Here is a 12,230-nt window from a genome sequence, read left to right as displayed (position 1 = left end):
TGTATGTATATATATATATATATATATATATATAATGTGTGTGTGTTGGTTGATGTAAAACAAATTTTTGTCTGCACAGCATAGATGGCAGAAGGAAAGCTCTAAGCAGGCTTCAGGTTCATGGCCAGGTTTTGGACAAAAAGTTAGCATGAACTAAGTTCAAGATATCATGCTATCACTTTTGCTTCTACCAATTGTGTAACCTTGACTATTGGCTAATACCAATATTGGTCCAACATACCTGTTTTCAGAACTGTCAACTTTTTAATTACAGACTTAGGCATGAAATTAACATCTAAAAATATGGCTGTATTATGGGGCTTCTCAGAGTAGGAGTGCTAACTTAAGATCAGATCTGTCTCTTATTTCCTCCGACTTTCCTGACGGGAATGGATCCTGGATGAGCCCTCCTAGTCCTAATAAGCTTTGAGAACACAGGGCAAAGTGAATGCTATTGCAAGCTAGATTTCTCGAGGCTTTAGTTGGTATAGTGTAGTGGGTAGCACCTCTATCTTCTGCACTGTACAGTGGGGTTCAATTCCCTGCTTGGACAAGCACCCTACACTATACCAATAAGAGTCATTGGGCAAGACTCCTAACACCACCTTCATCTACCCATATTAAAAGATCAAACTGTAAGTTGCTCTCTAATTAATTCATTTTTTTCTTATTGATTTTAAACAAAAACTCTGTTCCATGACCACTAGCCTAAATGCACTAGCATTAGCATTAGCTTCCTAACTACCTTTGTCATCTTAGTGAACTTTTTGCAAAGTTATAGTTCTAAAAACAGCAATTGACACATCTACATGGTTTAACTCACATAATAGTATTTGGTGACTTTTAGTTCACTTAGAAGAATAAAGAATTGGCTTCAGCTGCCAGTGTGACCATGAACAGATGAGAACACCATCTAGTTCCATTAGGTCCTTTTAGGGGGTATCTTTGATGGGTACCAAAAACCATTAAACTGGAACCTTCAGTATTGGACCAATGGCTGAGGAAACGAATGGAAAAACTGTTTTTGGTGCCTAAGGTTCTAGTACATTGGAAGCATGTCCTAAATGTGTCCTGTATATAAAGGTATGTTTGTATTGACTAATTCATAGACTACTGTATAATACACATTTAATTTCCTTGACATCACTAACTTAAAAGGAAATTCCACCCAATTTTATTTTATTATGCATAATTTAATGGTGAAGATGTAAACACAGTTATTCAGTGGTTTAATAATCCATTTCAGAAAAGTTAGGCTTGATTTCAATGGTGGTGATAGGAACCAGATGTCTAAACAGTTCGATTTCTCTGTAAGCTCCCTCACAGAAAGTTAGTACACAAAAATGATTGTTTTACAATAGTTTTACAGCTTAAACCATCATTTTTAAATTAAGGAAAGGCACAATATTAGGGATGTGCATGGCTACTCGAGCACCTGGCTAACCAACATTATTCTCAGCCCATATTATCCATCTATGTATTTATTTATTTTATTATATTGACTTCAGAAGCTATTATGGACATTGGAATTTTAAAAATTCCACTTTCCTACCTGATATATCATATTTCTTGAGGACTAATTAGCTAGAACAGCTCCCTTGTGCCACATTTCACAAAATGCTATAAAAAGGTATGAATACTGTGATTTGTATGTAACACTACTTACACTGCACTGTACAAATTTCAGTTAAGCAGTGCTAATTATGCTCTGTCTATGACAAAACATGCAGTTGCTCAGGGTTTAAGTACTGACAATATCCACGATACGCTCAGAAAAGCTTATTAATATGCAATTTATCAACAACATGACGGCCAATCTCACAATAAGCCCCCTATTACAAGCCTAAAACACGCACTCCTCTCTGCTCCAAGTCTGTATACATTCAGACTTTGGGAGTGACGTGCACTTCCTGTCCACTTCCTCTCCTTGGAGGCCACACACCAAAATGCTGGAGCGAGAGAGAGCGAGTGAGCGAGCAAGAGAGATTCCACCTGAATCTGACCCCTCTCCACACCACCGCCAGAAAACTAAATCAGCCTTTTCAGAAAGCCAGAGAGCCTCTCTGTGAGAAAAAAGCCTCCTCTGAAAAGAAAGGTTGTAAAAACACACACGGGCGAGGGGGTCGCCGGCCCCAGACGCACATTAAAGCCCATTTACCTTTCCTCCAAATACACAAGCTCCCCTCTACGGCTGTGGAATATGACCCCTCAGCCAGCTATGGAAAAGCAACTGCAGACAGGAGAGCTGCTGATGGCTACACTAGGTGTAACTTTGGCTGTTTTTCCACCTCACAAAGCCACCAAAGATCGAGCGGTATGTGCGATCAAGCCAAAATATGTGGAGCTGGCTGCTGAGCTCAGATGAAATAGTTTGGCATTTAGGAGAAAAATGGCTCAACGCTGCAGAAGGCCTTGTCTATTAACTCCATCAAAATCTCATAAATACTGCATTCAGCGGCGCTTGATTATTTTGCCCTGCGTCAGCAACATCACAGCAGAGCGAGGTTTAGGGGAGGAATTGAATTTAGAGTTGAGCTCTGTTGCCTCTGAGCTGCATAATATCTTCTTCCCTCAACTCCTGACCTTGAACCCCTTAAAACCCCAGCCTTGTTACATACTAAGGCGTATTATTCAGTAACTACAGGGACTTCAACACAAACTTGCTGAGCTATTTTTAGGTTACAGAAGTATGTAATAAGACTTTTGGCCTACTGGGAGGCCCTGGCTATTAACGCGTTTAAGGCCTATTCCCCCCAAATCTCATTTTTATGGATGAAAGAAGTTGATCGAAGAACATTTTGATTGAAGCCTGCTCAATTCTGCGTCATCAAACACAGCCAATGCAGAATCACTGTTCTAACATTTCGTCCCACCCATCGAGCTGTCTTACTGAGCATGTGCACAAAACAGCCTGGGTTTTTCAGTTAATTCAGCCTTACGTCAAGTATATTATAGAGACTCAGCTTAATATTACTAATTGCCCCCCTGAGAAGGATATTTAGGCTATCAAATTATTTTACCTGTACATTTTAATGCTGGTAGCATTTTCTGATAAAGTGATGTGGGCTATCAAAATGTCCTACCTACCGTTTTATAAAAGGAGTCACCTCAATGTTCAAACATTTGGAGGAGGTAGCATAATTAATCAGAAAATACAGCAACGTCTAGCTTATAGCCAGCAAAGCTGAATGTTTCTAGGATGGTTTGATGAGTTTTTTAGATTTCTTTCATGAACGACATTTTGTTGTATTTGGTGTACAAATCTACCCTGCTAGCCTGTGTAGTCACGGATGGCCGTTTGTCTCTACATGATTCAGAAATTAAAGATCTGTTGGCTGCACATGCAGTAGACCTCATGTCCTGTTGACCGAAATTCATGGCAAATATGAACATGTGCATCCTAGTCAAATACCATTTAAGGGCCACATGTGTCACACAAAGCCTGGACATTATCGATAATCCTGGGCTTTATGCATGAAAAGAGCTAAGGACATAATATTATAAAATGGTCCATTTTCAAAGATAAAAGTGAGGCACAGTGTCAGATCATTAACTTTGCTTCAGTGCAAAACTATAGAAGTAAACTTTGGACACCGAACACATCTCAGCTGATCTGATATTTGGGGGTAAAGGGAAAATGACATACTTTAGATTTTTTGCTGTCCTACACCATGAACTCTTCTTTTCTTGACCCCAGCGGGATGGCAGGCGTAAATTGCCCCCTTGTTTTCTGCTTGAGGGCTTTTTAACACTTTAGGAGCAGCATGTAGTGGGGGAAGAGAAGAGATTGGAGGGGGTTGGGTTAATCTGAGGGACAAAAGGAGACCCTCCACCCTCCCAGCCACACACACACACACACACACACACACATACTCAAGGATAATGGGCCTATGGAGCAGAGGGGCTCCCATCTGAATACTTCAATAACAGAAAAAGAGGGCTTTTTGGGGTGAAGTGGGGGGTGGACAAAGACCTCCTGGCAACGCACGTGTCACAAACAAAGTCAGCCAATTGTCCAGGCAGAAGTGAGGGAGGGGGAGTAGGGTGGAGGGAGGGGACGGAGAGCTGGGGGAGGAACAGAGAGGTAGAGGAAGAAAAGAGAGGGGTAGTTAAAGGGGATGCTCATCTGGCAGTCATCAAACTGAGCAGGCACAGATGGCAAACACACAGGAGTGGACAGACAGGCAGAGATGGAGAGCAATTTAAGGAGGAGGGTGGATGGATGGCTGGGAGACAGATGCATTTCTCTTGTTTTGTGCTTTGAGTTTGTGGTTATTTCCCACTTACTAAGTCATAATAACAAGGTCTTTCACCACCTACTGAGAAATAGTGCCCTGTACGAAGAATATCCTGGAGCATATCAAGGAACTGTCCATTTGGAAAGGAGTCATTTATCAGGAGGACGTCTGTGATCAAATGTTTAATAAATATACATTTACCTGTAGTTCATAGCATTTTGGACCCAGTTTCTGTGGAACCATGAAGAGTAGTACCAACAAAAGGTCATAAAACATATAAATTGGCTAAGATGTGGGTGGTCCAAGCTGCACATCCAATTTGTGATTCTATGTCACATATTTGAATATGTATTATTAAATAATAATAATAAATTAAATATTAAATAAAGCAAAATTATGCTAAATTTAGTATCCATTGCAGTCTGCAGTCGGTATTAGTTGGGGTAAGTTGATCGGGTTCTAAAATCTGATTGGCTGAGACACTAAAGTCCATTGTATAATCCTGCATACAAACATGAATATGACATTTCTTCAGTCACACTGATACAGTGTGAGATACAGTCAAATTAGCAGAAACATGTAATTAGCAATGGTTAAGGCAGAAACTTCATATCTGCTTCATAAGAAGGCAATACAATTTACCGATTAGCAATACTGATTACTAAGCTATAAAGCGAACAGGTCTACGATAAGCCATGTGATTTTTTTTTTTTTATTTCAATTGAATTTCACATAATCATTAAATTTACATTTACAGCATTTGGCTGACGCTCTTGTCCAGAGCGACTTACAATTTGATCATTTTTACACAGGTAGGCCAAGGTGGTGTTAGGAGTCTTGCCCAAGGACCCTTATTGGTATAGTGTAGGGTGCTTGCCCTGGTCGGGGATTGAACCCCAGTCTACAGTGTAGAAGGCAAAGGTGTTAACCACTACACTACACTATCCAACCACGAACTAGTCATCTGCTAGTATTGTAATAATACTCTTTTTCCATTGGTAAAAGTTTGGCTTGAAACCAAAGAAAGAGCTCAATTCTTGAGAAGTCCATCAGAAAATGTATAGGATTTTTTTTCATTGTGTTATCTAGGTAGATACAGTCAAGCTAGCTCTCCCAGGACTTCATAGGCTGGACTGAAGGCCTAACATACCAGATTAGCCGCTAACATAATTAGGAAGTGAGACATTTTGATTTCCAGTTGGTGGTACCAATTTCATGAGGAAAAAAATCATCGCTCTAGGCCTTCTGAAAGTCCAACCTACATCACTGGCTGAGTGCGAGAATTCTGACCATTGAGTTTCCTGAAGTTGTATGGAAAACAGCGGCAAACTCAATATCTTTTACAAGCTTCTAAAAAAGCACAGGATATATTTTTAAAGCTTGAAATATCCTTTCTTGATCTAGGAGAGTCAAAAAAATAATAGTCTGAATTGCGGTTAGCTTAGCGCTTAAATAATACTAGAGTCCCATAGAGATGCTAGCAGAAATGAGCACTATCATAGATCACAGGCTCTGTGAAAACATCAAAGTCTAGTGTTTCTTCAGTGCATGGAGTGGAAGGTGAGTGAAAGGTAAGACATAAATGGACCATAAAAATGTTTAATGCCTGCTGTTTTGCGTATAATGATGATTAGATTTATTTTTTTAAGTTTGCTGTGACATTTTGTATCTTCTTTGTGCATTACAGCTGTCTGATTTGATCTCAGGTGTCTTCTTTGGGTCCGTCTGCTGTGGTAATAGGCTTTGGTGTGTGGTGAGCATGCTTTCTACTAACGGCTGTTTTAGGTGAAGCTGAGTGCTACTGTTTTTGTATCACCATAGGGCAGAAGCATTGGAATAGGTAGGGTGTTGACTGGAAAGCTGTCAGGAATAGGCTATAGTCTGATGTTATGACAGTGTGTTTGGAAACTGTATCTACCAAGTCAGCCTAACTATGTTTTCACAGGCCTTAATTTACAAAAAGGTATTACTCCACTGTAGTAGAGATGTGTTTTTTTACATTTAGGGCTCAACTGAAGGCCTTTGTCTAATCATTATAGTTTGTTGCTGATATATACACCTCAGCACATGTACAGACATAAACCGACACAGACACTCAGACTGGGAATAAGGGTTACCTACTCTACTATTCTCCCTGGATGACACAATGGACACCTACGTCATGGTGTGACAGGACACCACTCACTCCAGCCCCTCATCAAACCAGTCATGCAGCAGCTGGGCCTGGACTGATACCATTCAGTGCGCACACACACACACACACACACACACAAACAAAGAAATGTGAGAGGAGACGGCTCTGATAGCTGTTTACTGTAATCAGGGCATGCTGCTTTGCCTAGCCTTTCCATGCTATGTCAGCAATGTCTGGTGTATGTACACGGAGTGCATGTACGCTACACTAGGGATGCACAATGATTTCAAAACGATGTCATGGTGGGCATATAATTGCTTAAAAATGTGTCAGAATTGGGAAGATGTTTATATTTGACTGATGAGGTATTTATTGTACCATGGAAGAGCAGAATATTTAGGCCATGTTGGGTTACTATGCCCGAAATATCCACATTTTTATTCATTATATTGCATTTGTAACTCCATGTTAAATTGAAATGCTAATCCAGTTAGATGTAGTCCACTTACGTATCAGTAGTTACAGATATAAATATGAAAAATATTAACTTTAGCATCCACCCACTATTCCAAAATGGAAATACACAGGGATATTTTCGGAATATTTGGAAGTCCTGCGTGACCATCCGCTTGGGAGCTTCCCAGCCACAGCAGTTCAATAAATGCTAAGAAAATAAATAAATAATAACATACAGAAGAAAATAAATCTTTAAACTATATTAATGAAATATTAATAAAACGAAGGACTTCACAATTTGTTAAAAAGTTCGTTTTTTTGTCATACATTTATTTCTTTCCCATGAAGATTAACACATTAACACAAGATAATACATAGTGTAACTTATACACTATGCAAGTTGGGGGATTTGGAGACCTCTCTGGTGGAACTGTGTAACTGCATGCAACTTTGTTTACGTGGGTTTCCTCTCTCAATCATACTGAAGGATAATGTTAATGTAACAGCATACAAAGACATTTCATACGCTTCCAACATTGTGGCAGCATTTTGTGGAAGACCCTTTTCTGTTCCAGCATGACTGTGCCCCTGTGATCAAAGCGAGGTCCATAAAGACATGGTTTGATGAGTTTATTGTGGAGGAACTCCAATGGCCTGCAAGGAGCCCTGACCTCAACTCCACTGAACACTTTTGGGAAGAGCTAGAAAGTTGATTGCAAGCCAACATCAGTGTCTGACCTCACAGTTGTTTTTTTGATGGAATGGGCACAAATTCCCACAGACACACTTCCAAATAAAGTGGAAAGCCTTCCCAGAAGAAGTTAGGCTGTTATATCTGTAAAAAGGGCGTCAACTCCATATTAATGCCCATGGTTTTGGAAAAGGAATCCAACAAGCTCATATAGGTGTCTTCAATTGTCCACATACTTTTGGCCATATGGTGTAAATTAAAGGACTCAAAATAGAGCATGACCAAAAATGTATTCAAAGTCTTTTCTTATATTTTTGCTGTGGTTAAACATGAAGTGTGAAGGCTGTGACCCACACAGACACTTCTTTTTTGTCTGTGTGTGTATGTGTGTGTGTGGATGGGATAATCCATCGGGTGGGCTCTGGAGATGAGGGGGATGGGAGAACATGTAGCTCCACAGTAGAGAAAATCGAGTTGGAGTAAGATGCATGTATAACAAACCTTTCTCACATGATATGCCAACCTCCCTACAAAGAGATGTGAAAGGAGACAGACAAAACATCATAAAGAAACCACAAACACACAGACGCAGACAAAACTAACTCCCTGAAGACATGCTTGGACCACAAACACTCAAAAGCACACACACTCGCAAATACACACAAGACCAACCTCACAAAAGACTTCAAGAAAACACACCCTGCTCAACAAACGCAAGGCGTTCCAAACTAAGGCTTGCCAAAGCTACTCCAGAGAGAGACATTACCAATAGCCTCCTTCCATGCAGACACCACAAACAACAATCAAACACACTCAAACACGACATCACTTTCAAACAGGCGCAGGCAGCCAATAGCAACACGGCTTGCACAAACACTGGCCGGCGAAGCTCAGCAACAAACAACACTGTATTCTGTTTGATCTTTCCCTTCGGTCTCAGAGCATACTGTTCTGTTGTGTGTCCTTAATTTCAAGTCAGATTGGGTTCTGTTTTATTTGCGTTTTATTTTTAATACATCATCCCAGAAATGTGAGTCCAGTCCTCTAATGAGCATATCTGTCTATCAGGAATAAACTCCCTACCAGGGATAAACATCAAGAAGAATGAGGATTTATGAGGACAAAAAAAAATTCAAAGGATCCAAGACTCAAAAGAAAAAAACTCCCTAAGAACATGAAGAAGTAGATAATTTATTAGACCCACAACTCAAAAGGGACTGCTGACCACTAAGAAGAACCAAGACTTAAAAGGGAAAAAATGACAAGAACAAAGAATCAAAAAGGAAAACCCTCTAAGAGCTTGAACACATGCTAAGAGGAACCAAGACTGAAAAGGAAAAACTACCGAAGAGCATGAGAAAGAAACACTCAGAGGAGCTAAAACTCAAAAGGAAAAACAATCATGAAGTGCATGAGGAATAACTACTGAACATTGATCTACTGAACAACTAACTGTAGGAACATGAGGGAGAACCACCTGAAACTCAAAGAGAACTACTCTCTAAAAGCATGAGGGAGAATCACTGAAAGGAGCCAAGAAGGGAAAAAACGAGAAGAACGAAGACTCAAAAAGGAAAACTCTCTAAGAGTTTGAGGTACACGTGTTAAAATAAACCAAGACTAAAGGTAACCATTCCTGAAGATCTTAAGAAACTACTGAGAAAAGCCAAGACTCAAAAGGAAACAATCATTAATGGCATTAAAAAAGGAAGAGGGAGCATCCACAACCCCAGGAGCATGAGCAAGAAACACTAAGAAACTAAGCTAAGACTTAAATGGAAAAACTCCCTAAAAGCATGAAGAAGAAACACTGAGGAATGAAGACTCGAAAGGGAAAAAAACTAGAAGAACAATAATTCAGAGTAAAACTCTCACAACAGTAAAAGTGGCCCAAATCTGATTTTCTCACCAAATCCAATTTTTTTGTTTGGCTGTTCATATTATCTTTTAAATGTGAGCTGTATGTGACATCAGTCTGAACAGATCAGCTCCTAAACCGACCTGCATGCTTCACGAGACTCGTCCAGAGGTAACCAGTCAACACCTATTGCTCCAGGAGCTTTCAGTTTAGTCTTCTCCAGCATTACAGGTGCAATTACGAAGTTCCAGTGGTTGACAGCTGGGCTCATCACCCAGAATGTGTTTGAGTTTGCTATAAAAAGGACACGGGCAATTTTCCTCATGTCCTCGCATTCTTTAAACTGTTCTTTCGCTGCAGGCTCTGTCTCCTCCGGCCGCGCTCAACCATTTGAAACCTCTTCAAACACGAAGCGGTTGTGATACGTCTCTTCTAATTTTTTGGTACAGAAGCATTAGCCTAAATGTCATTGAGCTTCAGCACTGCGTAATCATGACAAATGTCCAGTTGGACTGATGTAAAAGTTGCATGAATTCCGATCTGGTTGTTCAGACTGTTAAAAGCATTAAGACGAACCACTAAAAGGAACCAAGACTGAGGAAGAGAAACTCTCTAAAAGCATTAAGACGAACCACTGAAAGGAACCAAGACTGAGGAAGAGAAACTCTCTAAAAGCATTAAGACGAACCACTGAAAGGAACCAAGACTGAGGAAGAGAAACTCTCTAAAAGCATTAAGACGAACCACTGAAAGGAACCAAGACTGAGGAAGAGAAACCCTCTAAAAGCATTAAGATGAACCACTGAAAGGAACCAAGACTGAGGAAGAGAAACTCTCTAAAAGCATTAAGACGAACCACTGAAAGGAACCAAGACTGAGGAAGAGAAACTCTCTAAAAGCATTAAGACGAACCACTGAAAGGAACCAAGACTGAGGAAGAGAAACTCTCTAAAAGCATTAAGACGAACCACTGAAAGGAACCAAGACTGAGGAAGAGAAACTCTCTAAAAGCATTAAGACGAACCACTGAAAGGAACCAAGACCGAGGAAGAGAAACTCTCTACAAGCATTAAGACGAACCACTGAAAGGAACCAAGACTGAGGAAGAGAAACCCTCTAAAAGCATTAAGACGAACCACTGAAAGGAACCAAGACCGAGGAAGAGAAACTCTCTAAAAGCATTAAGACGAACCACTGAAAGGAACCAAGACCGAGGAAGAGAAACTCTCTAAAAGCATTAAGACGAACCACTGAAAGGAACCAAGACTGAGGAAGAGAAACTCTCTAAAAGCATTAAGACGAACCACTGAAAGGAACCAAGACTGAGGAAGAGAAACTCTCTAAAAGCATTAAGACGAACCACTGAAAGGAACCAAGACTGAGGAAGAGAAACCCTCTAAAAGCATTAAGACCAACCATTGAAAGGAACCAAGACTGAGGAAGAGAAACTCTCTACAAGCATTAAGACGAACCACTGAAAGGAACCAAGACTGAGGAAGAGAAACCCTCTAAAAGCATTAAGACGAACCACTGAAAGGAACCAAGACTGAGGAAGAGAAACCCTCTAAAAGCATTAAGACGAACCACTGAAAGGAACCAAGACTGAGGAAGAGAAAACCTCTAAAAGCATTAAGACGAACCACTGAAAGGAACCAAGACTGTATAGTGGAGTTAACGAATAAGCAGGACCAGTTTACAAGCGAGATTAAATGGACTCACTGTAGCGTAAGGCAGTCTCGTTGCTGGCTGAATCTGATTACAGTCTATTTCTGATCAATGTGAGCAGAGTTCAGAGCTAACAATGCTAAACGATTCTGAATCGATGTGCTTAAGAGGTGGAAAAGTGCTGATGATCGGAAATCTCAGAAGAGGGGATGAGGATAAAAGAAGGATTTGCTCCTTCTTTTTTTTTCTCCCTCCCCCTCCCTTCTTGCCTAGGCCTCCTGCCTCTTGTTTGTTTCCTATTCCACCCCTTTTTTATTTCTTGTTCCTTTCTTTCTGCTAAAAATGGCTACTGCAGGGCCCAATTCTAATGTCACTTCTGAAAGCTAGAAACTGCTAATTAGCAGTGACCTATGACGTTGGCTGTAGATAACGTAGCCACATTAGCATGTAAATTAGATTTTCAATGAGAAAATGTACCATGTTTTCGCTCTATGTACAGCTGGTGGGCGCTTGCAGGAAATTGCAGCCACACACCACTGTGGGCGTATGATGGCGTGTACATACACACACACACAACTGTGTAATAAGCAGTTGGATGTTGTTCCTTTTAGCATTTTGGAGCATTTGGGCCTGTAACAAACGTGGACCATGGCTATTCAGATTTGTGATAGTTCTTTCCGATTTCCATCAGAAGCCAGACATTTGCAAGAGCATTTTGGTGCTTGTGACATACACTCATCAAGCCCATGGAATTGGGTCAAACATTTTTATTATGTATTCACAAAACTGATTATTATTTTAAATAATGTAAAAATTTACAGAACCTACAAGCTAATTGGATATGCCATGACAAAGAAACAGAAAGGACTTATTACATGAGAAGCTGAAAGCTAAAGTGAGCAAGTTACCTGTCTGTAGATGCATCACTTCAGTTTGGCTTCTTTTTTCTGGCTGAAACGGTAAAAACATGATACTGATATGGTGTCCCAAATGGTTGCCAAAGTGTTTCTTGGCTATTGCTATGGTATCCCAGGTGGTTGCTAAGGAGTTTCTTGGTCATTGCTATGGTATCCCAGGTGGTTGCTAAAGTGTTGTCAGGCCATTGCTATGGTATCCCTGGTGGTTGCTAATATGTGTGAATGTGCTAGTGTGTATGTCATTCTGTACATAATATTAATAACCTTTTTG

The sequence above is a fragment of the Pygocentrus nattereri genome, chromosome 2, assembly GCF_015220715.1.
Source record: "Pygocentrus nattereri isolate fPygNat1 chromosome 2, fPygNat1.pri, whole genome shotgun sequence".
Classification (NCBI taxonomy): Eukaryota; Metazoa; Chordata; class Actinopteri; order Characiformes; family Serrasalmidae; genus Pygocentrus; species Pygocentrus nattereri.
This window is presented reverse-complemented; position numbering follows the sequence as displayed.